At 34.8% G+C, this 18,591-nt stretch overlaps 1 pseudogene; it reads left to right on the forward strand.

Annotated features, from left to right (window-relative positions):
• The first annotated feature begins 6,311 nt into the window (after nucleotides 1–6,311).
• Nucleotides 6,312–6,744, forward strand: LOC112489170 (small ribosomal subunit protein uS7m-like; annotated as a pseudogene).
• Nucleotides 6,745–18,591: the final 11,847 nt, after the last annotated feature.

Below are 18,591 nucleotides of genomic sequence, written 5' to 3' on the forward strand. Positions count from 1 at the left end.
TATTCGTGACTTATGTGCCTTTAAATAGGCAAAATAAATTACAAAGCTTTCCTAAATTTGCTAAAAGCAGAGGTGGAATAATAATGGACAAAAATTAGGTTTAGGAAACCTATTTTGATAGGTTTAGGAAACCTAATGTGATTAGGTTTAGGAAACCTAATTTGGTTAGGTTTAGGAAACCTAATCTAGCTCCTAGTTTCCTAATTTGAATGGCCTTTAATTCTTTGACCAATTCAACTCTAATAAAATTAGGAAAGTAATTTAAAAAGCTAATAAAAACTAAATTAGGAAAGTAAATAGGCAACATGCCAAAATCCAATCAAAACATAAATAAAAATTAATATTTTCCTAATTATAAAATTTTGCTAAGCTTAGTTGGATGCCATGTCACCATATGATGCCACATCACCATGTTGTAGAAGTCCATGCGTTAAACTCTCTTTCACATTGGCATCCACCATCCCAATCATATGGACCAATTTTAGTTCATCTTCACTAATGAACTTGCTTCCTTGGGTTGAAAACACCTCTTGGATTAAACCATTTAGTGCCTCTTTCAATCTCTTTACTCGTGCTCGGGTTATGGGTCTTGTAGACATTTGAAGTGGACCTGGGCTCCATCTTGAAGGACTTTGGGTCATGTCCTCATCATAGACGGTCCTAATTCAATCGTTGTTACGGGTTTAGAGGCAGGTCGCTCTAGGTTCGTATCACCAGAGTATTAAGAAACCAAAAATTCAAGGATAAAATTTAGAAAAGAGATTCAAACAACGAACAAGAAACAATTGGAATAAAATATGGAATACTTGTTGTTTGTTGTTCTTGTAATTTAAGTCTTTGTCCTAAATCTTTTTAACCAATTTCAATCCAAACAATTTCAGCACTCAAAATTCAAATCTCCAACAGCAACTCCAAATAATCACTATTGAAATTCCACACCAACAATCTAAATATTTCATTCCCCTAAAAACTGACCTTTTACAATTTTTTTTTTCTTCGGCTTTTCTTCTTTTTTTTTTTTTTTTTTTTTTTTTTTTTTATCACTAACACAATATATGCCATCCAATCTCCAGTAGCACAATTTTCAAGCCAAAAAGTTCAACAAACCCGCTCTAAACTTTTCAAACGAAAACAAATTGCAAAAATTGTAGGTTTATGCAAATTGCTCTCAAAACTCCTCAAATTTATTTTTTTTGAATATATGAATGCAACTAATTAGGATTAAAATATCCAAGAAGGATCAACAATAAACCAAATTACTAAGAACAATTATGCAAACAACCAATAAATTAGAAAATTAAATTTTGGCTAACAAAAGGGATAAATTCAGTTTTGTAGAAATTTTTTTTTTTAAATGCACAACGTGAATGAGATAGAAGCAATCTCAACCTAATGTTAAAATTGTAATACGCTCACGGATATGTGTATGGTAGTGAGATAATGATTTTAAGTTAATGAAATGATAACCAGATGGTGATTGGATATGGACATGGCATGAAAAACAATTGCAAGAAACTTAAAAACAGAAGGAAAAGTAAATAAATAAAATATATCCAACCAAGACCCACTACCTATTTAGAGGTAGGAACCTATGGTATTGACTTATGACCCTTTATCTATGGAAGATAAGAACCATAAGTATAAGACATTCTCAAGTGAATAACCTAGAGGTCCAAGAATAATGGTGAAAACCCAATTCTCAATGAGAGAAAATTTCATTCAAAAAAAACCAATCTCCTTACAAATGGAAAAATAAAATCCTTACATAGAGTCTAAGACTCTTTAGAAACCCTAGACAAAGTATTAAAGACTATTCTGACTTATTTTGAGCCAGCTAGAATTATCTTATATAGTTATTACACGTCCAAAATGCTTAATTTAACCTAGTTGGGCCTAGCTAGCATCAAATTATATGGTCCGGATGTTCTAAAATACTTGGTCTCCTAAAATAGCACCAAAACAGCCCATTTTGCAATTTCCTTAAGCCCATTTTATAATTCTCCAAGCCCAAAACGTTCCCCTTTAATTTTGGTTTACTCTCCTAACCAAAAACACTTGATCTTAGGCTTTCAAATAGTTATTCTTCAACTTGGAATTCTCAAAAGTGGGTTTGGTAATGTCCTCCTCTTTAAACACATCAAGATCCTTCATGAATTCAAATAAGGCCTCCTTGAATCTTTTGGCTCTACTTCAAGTAAGTGGGCCTTGAGGCAGCTGAAAGGGATCGTTGGAATCAGTACATCAACTTGTAGAACAACACAAAAATTAAGTTCAGATTCTAATGGTACCTCAACTCCTAATCAACTTGTGATTATAAAATTTAGTATATGGTGAAGACGCCACAATAGATGATAGATGTCCTATTGATAAATCAAGCTAAAACCTTTGATCTACATTCGATGTTTTAGGTGTTCACAGAGAACAAAGAGAATTCGTTCTCACAATAGTTTTTGAATAATAATCTAAGCTATTATTGCATTGAAAAATAAGCCTTTAAATAGGCAAAAGTTACAAAACAAAAAACCCTAAATCAACTATGGCGATTGCGGCCAACATGGATAAGGAAACAAAGTGTGGCCGAGTTTCCTAACTGATGCACATCACACTCCCAACAATCCCTTTCAGCTTCCTCAAGGCCCAATTATTCGAAGTAGAGCCAACAGATTCAAGGAGGCCTTATTTGCATTCATGAAGGATCTTGATGTGTTTAAAGAAGAAGACATTACCAAACCCACTTTTGAGAATTCCAAGTCCAAGAACAACTATTTGATAGCCCAAGATCCAGTGTTTTTTGTTTGGAAAGTAAGCCAAAATTAAAGGGGGAGCTTTTGGGCTTGGAGAATTATAAAATGGGCTTGAGGAAATTGCAAAATGGGCTGGTTTGCTGCTATTTTAAGAGACCAAGTATTTTGGAACATCCGGGCCATGTAATTTGATGTTAGCTAGGCCCAACTAGGTTAAATTAAGCATTTAATTTTGTCTTGGTAAGTTTGGACGTGTAATAACTATATAAGGTAATTCTAACTGGTTCAAAATAAGTTTAGACTCTATTTAAGGTTTTTATTTTTCCATTTGTAAGGAGATTGGTTTTTTTGAATGAAATTTTCTCTCATTGAGAATTGATTTTTCACCATTATTCTTGGACCTTAAGGTTACTCACTTGAGAGTGTCTTTATACTTATGGTTCTTATCTTACATAGATAAAGGGTCGTAAGTCAATGCCATAGGTTCCTACCTCTAAATAGGTAGTGGGTCTTGGTTGGATATATTTTATATAATTTTATTTTTAATTTTATGTTTTAGATTCCTTGCAATTTGTTTTTCTTTCCATCTCCATGTCCAATGATCCTCTGGTTATTCACTTATCATTTCATTGGATTCAAAATCATCATCTCACTACCATACACGCATTCGTGAGCGTATCACTAACCTTTTGTAAACTAAGTTGGATTACGTATGAAACATCAACTGATGGGAATCCGCCCGTTCCCGCACAACTAACAATCTGCTGGGGTGCTGACCCGATACGGATGAAGACCGAGCCAATCACTAAGGCTCAAGATGAGAGATTTAAGGTCAGCCTGGCTACTTTTATCGAGGGATTAATTAATTCTCAAAGGGGCTTGTCAATTTCCAAAGACACAAGACCCGTTTTTAGCATCCATGTGGTGGAGGCCAATACAGGCTTAGGTAGTTGTTTTCATGCAAATATGGACTCCATGCAGCGAGAAATGGTTCCAACTGATGCACATCACACTTCCAACGATCCCTTTCAGCTTCCTCAACGCCCAATTACTTGAAGTAGAGCCAAAAGATTCAAGGGGGCCTTATTTGCATTCATGAAGGATCTTGATGTGTTTAAAGAGGAGGACATTACCAAACCCACTTTTGAGATTTCCAAGTTGAAGAACAACTGTTTGACAACCCAAGATTAAGTATTTTTGGTCTAGAAAGTAATCCAAAATTAAAGGGGGACATTTTGGGCTTGGAGAATTATAAAATGGGCTTGAGGAAATTGTAAAATGGGCTGTTTTGGTGCTATTTTAAGACACCAAATATTTTATAACATCCGGACCATGTAATTTGATGCTAGCTAGGCCCAACTAGGTTAAATTAACCATTTAATTTTATCTTGGTAATTTTGGATGTGTAATAACTATATAAGGTAATTCTAGCTAGTTCAAAATAATCTTTAATGCTTTGTCTAGGGTTTCTAAAGAGTCTTAGACTCTATTTAAGGATTTTATTTTCCATTTGTAAGGGAGATTAGTTTTTTTTCAATGAAATTTTCTCTCATTGAGAATTGGTTTTTCACTATTATTCTTGGACCTTCAGGTTACTCACTTGAGAGTATCTTTATACTTATGGTTCTTATCTTCCATAGATAAAGGGTCATAAGTCAATACTATAGGTTCCTACCTCTAAATAGGTAGTGGGTCTTGGTTGGATATATTTTATTTTATTTTAATTTTTTTTCTTATTTTCCTTCTGTTTTTAAGTTCTTTGCAATTGTTCTTCGTCCCATCTCCATATCCAATCACCATCTGGTTATTCACTTTCATTTCATTGACTCAAAACCATCATCTGACTACCATACCCGCATCCCTGAGCGTATTACCAACACTTCATGAATTTAACACATATCTCTAAAAGGTCATTGAATTAGGTCAAGGCATCCTCAAAGGCCAACAAAAAGGGGCTATGCACACAAGGGAGAAAGATGGTCGGTTTTGCTATATTGCTTGCTAGTTTTACTGTATGTTGCTGAGTTGACATTTTCTCTTTGTTCCAATCAAGGGCAACGTGTGGGACTCCATGATAGTCCTATTTGGTATCCTACAAAGCACATTGGATTGGAGCTTAAATTGGTCAAAGACAGTTCAGTGAAAAAGATAGTTATTTAGTATGCTAATTTGATTTTGACTTTTTGTTTTAATAAATTAGTCTTTTATTTGGGTTCTATTTATTTATTTTTTGGACAATTCAACTTAGGAAACTTTTAATTTTGTTATTTTCTTTGTAAATTAATTAATTCCTGATACAAAATAAATGAATCAATTAATCAAAATTAGTTTAGGAAAGGAGAGAGAAAATTCTGCCAATCTTGTTTCCTAATCCTATTGGCTGGCTTCGTCTTATCGTTTTAGGGTTTTTTTTTTTTTTTAATGTCTTGAACCTATTTAAGGATTATTTTTCAATGAGAATGCAACTTGAATATTTTACAGAAAATTAATTATGAGATTGAATTTCTCTTTCTTCTCTTTGAACACCTAAAACACCATTAGAGAATGAGTGTTTTAGTTATGACTTATCAATAGGAGATATCACCTATTGTGATGTCTTCATTATGCCAAGGTTTTCTAATCACGGGTTGGTTAGGAGTCTAGGTCAATCCATTAAAATCTAAACTTAATTGAGATCCGAGCAAATATAATATGGGTTTAGGTGTGTCGACCCAGGATCGTATCATCAACCTTCCTAAAGTAAATTTTCCAGCAAATAAGTAAATAAAAATTAAAATAAAAAACTATTTCCTAAAATAAAAGTCTATGTATCAAATTAGAAAACTAGTTGATTAGTTTGTCAAACAAGCTGTTTCTGTCCAATCACCAACTAGTTTAGGCTCCATATTAGCTCTGATAAACCATGCAGGATGCCAAATAGAATTAATATTGGTTCGCATGCATTGCCCCTGATTGGAATAAGGAAAACTTGCTTGATTCACAAGAAAGGTCAAAGGGAGCGCCAAAAACCATGCATTTTGGGCCAAATTGAACTCCATGAGCAAATGATGTGTTTTAATGCTTTTTCTTCTGCTTTGACATGATTTTATTGTCTCTTTGAGTGCTCAATCTTATTCATTGGACAACATATTCATTCTTTGTTGCCCGAATTCCCTAGAAGCACCAAAATAACTTACCGGGTCCATTTCCGCCTTTAAAACTTGGATGCATAAATGGACTTTGGATCTTTGGGTATTATCATGCCCTCTTGAGAATTAATAAGACCTTGTATGAAGCTAACTAGTATGCCTTTAAATCTCTTAGCTTGTGCTAGTGTGATTGGCCCCATCTTCAATTGTACAGGATCAACACCCCAACAAGTAGTCAGTTATATGGGTACATGAGGATTCTCATCAAATCGAGACCCTAAAAAAAGTTTAAGATGCTACGGAGAGTGGTAAACTTTGAAAAAAAAAGTTAGGTAGAAGGTAGTTGGCTGATAAAGATGGACAATAACGATTACGTAATATAAATATTTTAGCTTCATAATTGAAAGCGGCCTACGATTGTTCAAAAATTCTCAGTTATATGGAGGGCTTGGATGGTAAGTAAAAACAATTGATCAAGAAGTTGGTCAACTATTGCATGAAAGAAGGTAAAAGAATGAGAATTCGTGCTATTGCTTATCAAAGTTTTCATTGTCTAAAAATGTAATCAAACTTATGGCTGATGCAGTAGAGGATATAAATCCTAAATTTGAAGTAGAAAAAGTAGGAGAAGTAGGTAGTCTTTATGATGCCCTGGGGATTGTAGTCAGGGGTCATCAACAAACCATTGCTATTTGTTGGATCTTTGATGTTGTTTTGAAACAACATATAAGCTACTAGATAAGCTTGGAGAAATGTTTATTTGCTAAAATACTGGATGCTTACCAAATAGGGGAATCACATGTAAGAAAAAGGAGAATCTTCACATACTAGCTTCCACCAATCAAATTTTCACTCATTTCACATGGTGGTAAAGTGAGAACTCATAAAGAGCTATTTCTTTTTAAGTCATATTATTCAATAACATATGGTTTGACCCTTTTTTCTTTTTATTTGCATCTTCATAAAGAAAGTTGGCATTCCTCATACTCCTCCCATTCATTCATTGAGTTAGAGGAATCCATAGGAGGCCCGCCCATTACACATTGCATGAAATAACCTTTCTTTGTATTACTTCTCTTTTGCCTCAGGTCAAATGAGGGGATCAATCAAAATAATAAGGCCATGAATGAGGAAGTAGTTGGCCTTTCACCCTCTTTCTAGTGACTCGGGGAGCTGATCTAACAAATGTACTTCAGAGGGAGGGAAGTTAAGTTTCCCATGTTAGTATGGCTAGGCATAAATGATTTTAAAGTTAGGTAAAAAAAAATAATAGGTAGAGAGAGAACTGAATAGAACCAATAGACCCGAAATATGTTAAGGCAAGAGAAAGAAAAGTAAGGACTCTCATTTTCATATCAACTTTGAAAAATAAGTGCATTGTTATAATCGAGAAAGAGAGTGGTTCATCTACTTTGTTGTTAATAAGGTAACAGAATAAACTTCAAGTACTTCATAGGACGTTGTTGTTTGCTGAGATGTGCTTCCACATCTGAGCTGTTGTTGAATCCCTAAAAAGGTTTGTGGTAGGAGATGACAGGTCATGCCTGAAGTTATTCATGCACATCTTGAAGAGCTCTTGATGAGTAAACTTCTTGGGAAAGGCAAAAGTAAGGGCTCGCCACCTTGCAATGAACCTTGTGATTGGTTCATTATTCCTTTGCTTGCTATTGAGTTGTTGAGGCACTCTAGTTGAACTCATTAGATTAGTGCATCCTGTAAGCTAGCCTATTTTCAAGAATGCCAACTCTTTCTAAATATGCAAGCTAAGTGCTTTAGGAAGTTTTTTTAATGCCTTTTCTATTGGAAGAAAAATTCTACAATTAAACATGCTAGTCTCTCTGGCTTTACCATTATCAAGTATAGGGTAAGCTGTAGTTTTTCTAAGAAGCTAAGGCTAGTTACCAATCAGCAAGACATAAAGATGACAAATTTCTTCCATTTGAGATTGCTTTTCTTTGCCTATCCTAATAACCCTTTTGAAATCAAAGGAAGTTATTGTGTATATATATATATATATAATTCCTCCTAGGAATCTTAGGTTTATTATGAGTTATTCGAGATAGATTCTAATAAGTGGAAAGGAAGGTTAGTACAGCAATTGCCCATGCATAACATGGATAACAAATAACTTACCATCCATAAGCAGTGGCAAACTTTTGTTAAGGCCTTTAAGAAGTGTCCACCTCATATGCCTTCTGTAGTTATTTCTAGTTTCAGTAAAAGCTATGATTCCTTTTCTTTTAAAGTAATTTCAACAAAGCACAATGCTTTAGACAAGCCTGGCTAGTTCTCCAGTCATCTCTCTCACCTTAGGGAATCCATTTGTGAAAAAGGACACTTGCTAAGACATGTCTTTTTAGTGCTTCACCCCAAAGTGCTAATGCTGTAACATTTGAACATCGAGACTATGTATTTGGAATCGATTAGATTTCTTTCTAAAAATCTTTAGATATCTCCGAGTATAAATAGAAATATTTTTCTCGCTACTAATATCATAGGGATTGGGGTGAAGGCTTAGCAATAAAAAAAATTGGGAGTTCAGACCTATCCAATTATAATATGATTACATAGCTAAGGAGCTTTTAGTATTTATTTGTTTCCTTATTTGAATATGTAAACTACTAGTTTAAGCCTTCCCTTTCTTTAAAGGAGTGCTTATATTTTTTTTATACTTTCATTATGAGCGATCCCATTGGGGTCATATTGCAAGTCAATGTCCAAATAAGAGGGTCATGGTGATTTGGAAAAGTGGAGACATTGAAACTGAAGAGGAAGAGTCGGACAATGAATCCATGCCACCATTGGAAGATGTTGGTGATGAAGATGAAGGAGATTACAAGTATCCAGTTGGTGGGGACTTGTCATTGGTTGCTAGAAGAGTTTTAACTGTGTATAAAGATGAGAAGGAAGTGCAACGGGAGAACATCTTTCATACTAGGTGCAAAGTCAAGGATAAGGTATGTAGTATGATTATTGATGGTGGGAGTTGTACTAATGTTGCTAGTGTTACTATGGTTGAAAAACTAGGTTTACCCACTATGAAGCATGAAGAACCATATAAGCTACAATGGCTTAATGATTGTGGAGAATGTAAGGTGAATAGGCAAGTGAAGATTGCATTCTCTATTGGTGATTATGAAGATGAGGTTATTTGTGATGTGGTACTAATACAAGATGGTCATTTGCTTTTGGGACGTCCATGGGAATTCGATAGAGATACTAATCATCATGGTCATACTAACAAGATTGTCATCAACTTCAAGGTTAAACGAGTGGTGCTTATGCCAATGACTCCTAAGTAGGTTTTTGATGATCAATTGGCATTACAAAGGAGGAGAGAAGTTGAACAACAACAAAATCAAGTTGTGTTCAACAACGAAGAGAAGAAAAATAGTGTCGAGGCTGAGAGTGTGAGTAAAAAAGAAAATAAAAAAGAGTGGAAAGAAAAAAAGAGAGAGTTTTTATGCAAAAGAAAAAGCTCTTCGTATCACCTAAAGAGTTTGTGATTCACAAAGATCATGAGTCCTCAAAACACATAAAGGGACAAGGAAAGCTCAATAGGTGCCATTGCAAATGGATGGAATTCCTTGAGACATTTCCCTATGTTATTTGCTACAAACAAGATAAGGAAAATATTGTAGCTGATGTATTATCCTGCAGTTATGTATTACTTTCTACTTTGGATGCTAAATTACTTGGTTTTGAACAACTTAAAGAATTATATGCTTTACATCATGACTTTGGTGAAATTCATAAACTTTGTGAAAGGCATGCTGAGGGAAAGTTTTATAGATTTGGGGGATTCTTGTTTAGGGAAAATAAACTTTACGTGCCAAGTTGTTCTTTGTGTGGTTTACTTGTTAGAAAATCTCATGGTGGGGGTTTAATGGGATACTTTGAAATAGATAAAACCTTAGCTGTTCTACAAGAGCATTTTTATTGGCCACATATGAAAAGTGATGTAGAAAGAATTTGTGATAGATGCATTAAATGTAAGCAATTTAAATCCCGACTGCAACCACATGGGTTGTACATGCCACTTCCTATACCTAACCACCCTTGGGTAGACATTTCTATGGACTTTGTTTTAGGATTGCCTAGAACAAGGAAAGGTAGGGATTCAATTTTTGTGGTTGTGGATAGGTTTTCTAAAATGGCACATTTTATTGCATGTCATAAAACCGATGATGCATCTCATATTGCTAATTTGTTCTTTAAAGAATTGTTGGTTGAATGGAATGCCTAGAACAATAGTGTCTAATAGAGATGTAAAATTCTTAAGTTACTATTGGAAAACATTATGGGAAGTTGGGTACTAAATTGTTGTTTTCTACTACTTGTAATCCACAAACTGATGGACAAACAGAGATAGTAAATAGAACTTTGTCTACTTTGTTGCGTGCATTCATAAGTAACAATATCAAAATTTGGGAAGAATGTTTACCTCATGTTGAATTTGCTTACAATATATTTGTACATTTAGCTACTAAATTTTCACCATTTGAAATCGTATATGGTTTTAATCCTTTAACTCCATTGGATTTAACATCTTTACCTTTAAGTGAGCGTTCTAATTTAGATGGGAAAAAGAAAGCTGATTTTTTTAGGCCAATGCATGAGAAGGCTATAGCTAATATTGAGAGAAGAATTGAACAATTCATGAATCAAGCAAACAAAGGGCGCCAACAAGTTGTTTTTGAGCTTGGAGATGGGTTTGGTTACATTTGAGGAAGGAGAGATTTTCCGCACAAAGAAAGTCTAAACTCATGCCGCGTGGAGATGGTCCATTCCAAGTATTAGAGAGACTTAATGACAATTCCTACAAGTTGGATCTTCCAGGTGAGTATAATGTGAGTGCTACTTTTAATATTGCTGATTTATCTCCTTTTTGTGCAGGTGATGATTTGAGGACAAATCCTTTTCAAGAGGAGGGGAATGATGAGGACATGATTAGGAGCACCCCAAGATAGAGTCCAGAGCCACTTCAAATCTCTACGGGACCAATAACTAGGGCAAGAGCAAAGAGGTTCAAAAAAGCACTAAATGGTTTAATCCAAGAGGTGTTCACATCCTTAGGAAGCAAGTTTATTACTGAAGATGAACCAAAATTGGTCCATATGATTGGAACGGAGGATGCCAACATGAAAGAAAGCCTAACGCATGGAATCTAACAATATTGTGATGTGGCACGATTTGATAACATGGATGGTGACGTGACATCATATGGTGACATGACACTTTTGCCACATGGAGGGTGATATGCGCCTACATGGCATTGGCTAAATTTTATAGTTAGGAAATATTAGTTTTTATTTTATGTCTTGATTGGATTTTGGCATGTTGCCTATTTTACTTTCCCAATTTAGTTTTATTAGGTTTTAAAATTACTTTCCTATTTTTATTAGGAAACTAGGAGATAAATTAAGTTTCCTAAACCTAACCAAATTAGATTTCCTAAACCTAACCACAATAAGTTTCGTAAACCTAACCACATTAGGTTTTCTCAACTTATCAAAATTAGGTTGCCTAAAACCTAATTTTGCTCCATAATTATTCCATAATTCTTTTTAGCAAATTTAGGAAAGCTTTGTCATTTATTTTGCCTATTTAAAGGCACACAAGTCGTGAATAAAATTCAAATTACAATTTTGATTTAAAGTCAGAGTGATTCTCTTAGTTCTTTAACAACTATATCAAACTTTTTCAAGCTTTGCTTATGGAGTTCAAATTCGACTTATCAATAGGTTATTCCACACCCTATTTTGGCATCTTGACTATACCAAGATTCTTATCTCAAATATAGGTAACGGGTCGAGGTCTTCCACTGATAACTTATAATTAGACGATCTGATGAGGACATGACCAGGAGCACCCAAAGATGGAGTCCAAAGCCACTTCAAATCTCTACGGACCAATAACCAAGGCAAGAGCAAAGAGGTTTAAAGAAGCACTAAATGGTTTAATCCAAGAGGTGTTCACATCCCAAGGAAGCAAGTTCATTACTGAAGATGAACCAAAATTGGTCCATATGATTGGGATGGTGGATGCCAATGTGAAAGAGAGTTTAATGCATGGACTTTTACAACATTGTGATGTGGCATCATATGGTGAAATGGCATCCAACTAAGCTTGGCCAAATTTTATAACTAAGAAAATAATAATTTTTATTTATGTTTTGATTGGATTTTGGCATGTTGCCTATTTACTTTCCTAATTTAGTTTTTATTAGGTTTTTAAATTACTTTCCTAATTTTATTGGAGTTAAATTGGTCAAAGAATTAAAGGCCATTCAAATTAAGGAACTAGGAGCTAAATTAGGTTTCCTAAACCTAACCACATTAGGTTTCCTAAACCTATCAAAATTAGGTTTCCTAACCCTAATTTTCGTCCATTATTATTCCACCTTTACTTTTAGCAAATTTAGGAAAGCTTTGTAATTTATTTTGCCTATTTAAAGGCACGTAAGTCATGAATAAAGGGGAGATTACAATTTTGATTAAAAGTGAGAACGATTCTCTTGGTTCTCTAAGAACTATATCGAACTTTTTCAAGCTTTGTTTGTGGAGTTCAAATTCGACTTATCAACAGGTTATTCTGTACCCTATTGTGGCGTCTTCACTATACCTTCTTACCTCAAATATAAGAAACGGATCAAGGTCTTCTATTGATAACTTGTAATTAGACTGTCCTAATTCAATCTTTGTTACGGGTTTAGAGGCAGGTCGCTCTAGGTTTGTATCAATTTGGTATCAGAGCAAGTTTCTAATTATAGATTTGATCCATCTATCTTTGTTGTCTGATTTTGTTCTTTGTTCTTCGTTTTCTTTATTTATTTTTTTTTTGTCTCATCTATTTGGTCATTGCGTTCTTCTTTGCATCTTTTCTTTTGCTTATTCTTCTTCATTCTTCACTCATCCAATCATACCAAACCGAATGGTCATTAAAAATAAAAAAAGAAAAAAAAAAGCCAAATTAGTTTTCAAACCCTTAAGGACAACGAATTGGTCTATTCTCATTGAAGTTTTGTGCGATTGAGGTTTCTTTCATTTTATAAAGCTTGTTCTTTTTGTTGAACGCAAAAAGAAAAAAAAATGGTTCTTGTGGTTTATGGCATTTAATTATTGAGATTTCAAGAGAAACCAGGTAGTGAAATTTTTTTAGCTGATTTGAGGAGCACCAAAAACAAGCCAAAATCAATACCGAAGATAAGGTTTGTTGAATATTCACTAATTGCATTTTGCAAATCTCATTCCAATTTGTTCCTCACATTCTAGTTTCTTTTGTTGTTGCTAAATTTCTTGTTAAGCTTTCATCGTTGCCTTTTTCTTGTTACTTTTCATTCTATTTGTCTTTTTAGCCTTATTTTCATAACTGTTTGGTAGGTCTATTTGGATTGTTACTTGCTAGTTTGTTTTAGTTTGAAATTAGTTTGCAAAGAACCAAATAGAATTACTAGAGTGGTAAAAGGCAAGAAAGGTGAGGATTATAGAGGATAAAAGCTGAACTATAACTAGAGTACAAACACGAGTGACCTTGAATTTGAGCGAGACATGTGAGGGAGTGTTGTGAGGCCTTTTTTTTTTACTAATAAATTTTGCAGAAAAATCATGTCACAAGACAAAAGCAAAGAAAGCATGGATGAAACTCCATATGTGGCTGATCTAAAGTTATACATTCAAGCCATGGTTGGAGAACTTCAAAGAGCACTACGGTTGGAGATGGGGCAGATCCATGATAGGTTGGATAGGATGGAATCATCAATCCAAACACCGCAGCCACAACCTCCACAAAGGTTTGCTTATGGACGTGGTAGAGGAAGAAATACTCCAAGAAGGGAAGAATGGGAACGTGTGGGACATGACTATGACGAAGAGGAGGAAGACATTGGTTTAGGAACCAACCAATTCTGTGGGAGAGAGAGGTTAGACTGAGGTAGTGACTATGGAGGAATTAAGATGATAATACCATCATTCCAAGGTAAAAGTGATCCAGAAGCATATTTCGAGATGGTATTTGATTGTCAAAACTACACCGAGGCAAAAAAGGTGAAATTAGCTGTTATTGAATTCACGGACTATACTATTGGATGATGGGACAAAGAGACAGTTTCTAGGAGGCAAGCAGGACAAAGACCTATAAATACATGGGAGCAGATGAAGGCTTTGATGAGGAAGCGTTTTGTACCTAGCCATTACTATAGAAGCATTTTTCAGAAACTATAAAGCTTGTCTCAAGGAAATAGGAGTGTGCAGGACTATTATAAGGAGATGGAAATCCCTATGATGAGGACCAATGTTGAGGAGGATAGGGAGGCTACAATGGCACGTTTCTTGGCTAGTTTGAATAGGGAAATAGCAAATCAAGTGGACTTGCACCATTATGTGGAGATTGAGGAGATGCTGCACATGGCCATCAAAGTAGAGCAACAACTCAAGAGGAGGGGTACCACAAGACCTAGTATTGCTCAACACACTTGGAAAGCAAGCCTATCCACATGGAAACCAAATCAGCCCAAGTTTGAAGATAAAGCCACCACATGGCCTAAATTCGAAGTTAAGGTCGAACCATCCTCATCTAAGCAAGTAAGTAAATCCGATTCATCTTCAACTAGAAATTAAGATATCATGTGCTTTAAATGTCAAGGCAAGGGTCATATTGCAAGCCAATGTCCTAATAAGAGGGTCATGGTGATTCGGGAAAGTGGAGACATTGAAACTGAAGAAGAAGAGTTGGACAATGAATCCATGCCACCATTGAGGACGTTGGTGATGAAGATGAAGAAGATTACAAGTATCCAGTTGGAGGGGACTTGTCATTGGTTGCTAGAAGAGCTTTAACTGTGTATAAAGATGAGAAGGAAGTGCAACGAGAGAACATCTTTCATACTAGGTGCAAAGTCAAGGATAAGGTATGTAGTTTGATTATTGATGGAGGAAGTTGTACTAATGTTGCTAGTCTTATTGTGGTTGAAGCATCCAGAACCATATAAGCTACAATGACTTAATGATTGTGGATAGTTGAAGTTGAATAGGCAAGTGAAGATTGCATTCTCTATTGGTGATTATATAGATGAGGATATTTGTGATGTGGTACCAATGCAAGCTGGTCGTTTTCTTTTAGGACGTCCGTGGCAATTTGATAGAAATACTAATCATCATGGTCGAACTAATAAGGTTGTCTTCAATTTCAAGGGTAAACGAGTGGTGCTTATGCCGATGACTCCTAAACAAGTTTTTAATGATCAATTAGCTTTGCAAAGGCGGAGAGAAGCTTAACGACACCACAATCAAACTTTATCCAAAACAGAGTGAGAGTGAAAAAAAGAAAAAGAGTGGAAAGAAAAAAGAGAGTTTTTATGCAAAACAGAGTGAGATGAAGAAGCTTTTTTGTTGTAGAAAGCCTATGATTGTAATGATGTACAAAGAAGCATATATGAATCATTTAACTAACCATGATGAATTTGTTTTGCCTAGTTCTATTTTTTCTCTTTTGCAGCAGTTCGATGATGTCTTTCCTGAGGAGATTCCAAGTGAGTTACCACCGATTAGAGGGATCACAGATCAAATTGATTTTGTTCCAGGATCAACAATTCCAAACCGGCTGGCTTATAGGAGTAATCCAGAGGAGACAAAGGAACTTCAAAGGCAGGTAAGTGAATTACTTGAAAAAGCATGAGTCCATGTGCTGTACCTATGTTATTAGTCCCTAAGAAAGATGGAACATGGAGAATGTGTGTAGATTGTAAGGCTATTAACAATATAACTGTCAAATATCATCATCCTAATCCTAGGTTAGATGATATGCTTGATGAATTGTATGGTGCATGCATGTTTTCATAAATTGATCTTAAAAGTGGTTATCATCAAATTCGCATAAAGGAAGGTGATAAATGGAAAACAACATTTAAAACAAAGCATGGTTTGTATGAGTGGTTGGTTATGCCATTTGGGCTACCTAATGCCCCTAGTACTTTTATGGGACTTATGAATCATGTTTTACATGCCTACATTGGAAAGTTTGTGGTTGTGTACTTTGATGATATCCTTATATATAGTAGTAGTTTAGAAGAGTATGTAGGGCATCTTAAATTAGTTTTAGATGTGCTTAGGAAAGAAAGATTATTCGTAAATATTAAAAAGTATGATTTTTGTCGAAATGAGCTTGTATGTCTAGGACTTGTTGTGATAGTGTTTGACCTAGGAGATTGGGTTTGGTTGCACTTAAAAAAGGAAAGGTTTCCGGAGTTACAAAATTCGAAGTTTATGTCATGTGGGGATGGGCTTTTTCAAGTTCTAGCGCAGATAATGACAACACTTACAAATCAGATCTCCCAGGTGAGTATAATGTAAGTGCTACCTTTAATGTCACTGATTTATCTCCTTTCTGTGCAGGTGATGATTTGAGGACAAATCCTTTTCAAGAGGTGGGGAATGATGAGGACATGACCAGGAGCACCCGAAAATGGAGTCTAGAGCCACTTCAAATCTTTATGAGATCAATAACCAGGGCAAGAGCAAAGAGGTTTAAAGAAGCACTAAGGGCCTGTTTGTTTCACCGGATTGGACAGGATTGTGTCCCAATCCGGTGTTTGTAAGGAACAAATGAAGAAGCGAATAAGTTAGCCGCTACAGTAAAATAATCCCCCGAGAGGAGGATTAAGCTGACCCGTCCTTCCCCCTGGGTCAAATTTCTGTCCGGAGCTCATCGAAGGCGTTGCTGGTGTCTCTCGCGTGCCTCTGCCCAGATCAAGCGTGCCTTTGCCCAGATCAAGCTCTAGTGTTTTTCTTCTTGAATATGTGAGTTTGCCTTCTTCTTTCTCTTCTCATTGTTTGTCTGCTTCTTCTTCTTCATCTTTGTTAGGTCTAAAATATTGATGATTTTATGCCATATTTATAGCTTAATATTTGTTAGTTTGTGTTAATTTGTTATGGAAAGATACTTAATTATGTATTTTTCTTAATCTAGGTGAAAGAGGAAGAATTTTAAGAAAACAACCATAAAGATGGATTCCTTGGGTCGAATTATGGTGGGAAGCAAGATTTGAGCTCGAACAGACTAAGCATTAAAAAGATTCCAAAAAGATACCTTGAAGATTCCATAAAGATTCTATCGGGAATTTCATGATGGAAGTGGATGTCATATGAATCATCACAATCTGAGGATTTCAAATGTCTCGTTATTTTTGGATTTCGAGGTGCGAGCAAAGAGTTATCATCATTTAAAGTTTGAAATTTATAAAAAGGAATATTCTAGTTAAATCTCCACCATTGATCAAAAGAGAGAATTAAGGCAATTTGAGGGCAAGATAAAAACAAGTGGCAATAATTGGTTAATTTATCATTAATGAGGCACATGTCATGTCACATGCTTCATTAAGGGTAAATTAGACTAATTAACTATTTTTTTTAGGAGGAATTAGATAAAAGGAAAGTAGTAGAGAGCAAGTAATATACAGTTTCCTTTTTACACATGAAATTCGTCCAACCCTTTTCATGGCCTAAAAAAGGTATCTTCCAAGACTCCCACATTGAAAATAAAGAGAGAAAAAGATTCCCAAGGCCCTATATATATAGCCCCCACCACATTGAAGGAAGATATACAAGTTTAGAGAGTTATTTAAGAGCTTTTAGGAGGCTTAAATAGAAACAAACCAAATTTTGGGAGTTTCTAATATTCTCTTAAAGGTTCTAGGGTTTGAAAGTTTTAGAGTTTTAAAAGATCAATTGGAGAGCTTGGAGGAGGCAGAGAGACGTGGGCTTGCTTGGAGAAGAAGGCTACGACTTTGAGAGCTCTTGGAGGAGAATTTCTTCAATAGTTTTTATTCTCTTTTTCTTTCTCTTTAATTGTGAATCTTATTATTTTTAATAATTATGGATGTTGAAATTATTTTTACCATGAACTAATTTTCATAGCTAGGGCTATGATGTAGCCCTAACTATGAAGGTTTAATTATTTTAATATATGTTGAGTTTTATTTAATTAGTAATATGTTTTGTTAATAAATCATTGGTATACTTAATGCTTTCATAGGCCGGAAGGAATGAATGTTTTTAATAATATTTGAGCTTGGAAAAGGATAATATTATGGATCTCCAATGATTTACATGAATGCATAATTGATTGGAAAATAGTTATGTCTCATGCCATATTATTTGCTTAATCTATGCTTGATGAAATTGCATGATTTAATTTATAGGCCGGAATGAATAAATTAGGTTATGTGAATATTATCAATTGTGAGTGGAAACTACTTTTGATTAATTTTGTGATTAAGTATGGTTAACAAAATTACTAGTTAATTAAATTGACATATTTAAGTAATTAAATTGGAATAGTTAGTGGTGAAATCAAATGCCCTAGTATTCATAATTATTCAATTCTCTCTCTTACTTGAAATTGATCTAATTTTAATTGATTGCTTTTGTTTAATTTAGTTTATTTAGTTTTCAATTGCCATCTTAAATTTTAGTTCAAATATTATCAAAACCTAATTATCTTTGGTACTTAATACTTAATCCCTTGGGTACGACAACCCTATTTTTCCACTTTATTACTTGAAAACGATTCGTGCACTTGCGAGTTTATTTTACACTTCAATGTTTCAGTTTATTTCTTTTTTATTAGATCTGCCCATATTCCTCTTTTTTGATCTGCCAGAAAAGACTTTTTCATTTTCTTCTTCTCTGTTCTCGTTCTTCTTCTTCTTGGTTTTTCATCAA

This window comes from Ziziphus jujuba, chromosome 11, assembly GCF_031755915.1.
Source record: "Ziziphus jujuba cultivar Dongzao chromosome 11, ASM3175591v1".
Taxonomy (NCBI): domain Eukaryota; kingdom Viridiplantae; phylum Streptophyta; class Magnoliopsida; order Rosales; family Rhamnaceae; genus Ziziphus; species Ziziphus jujuba.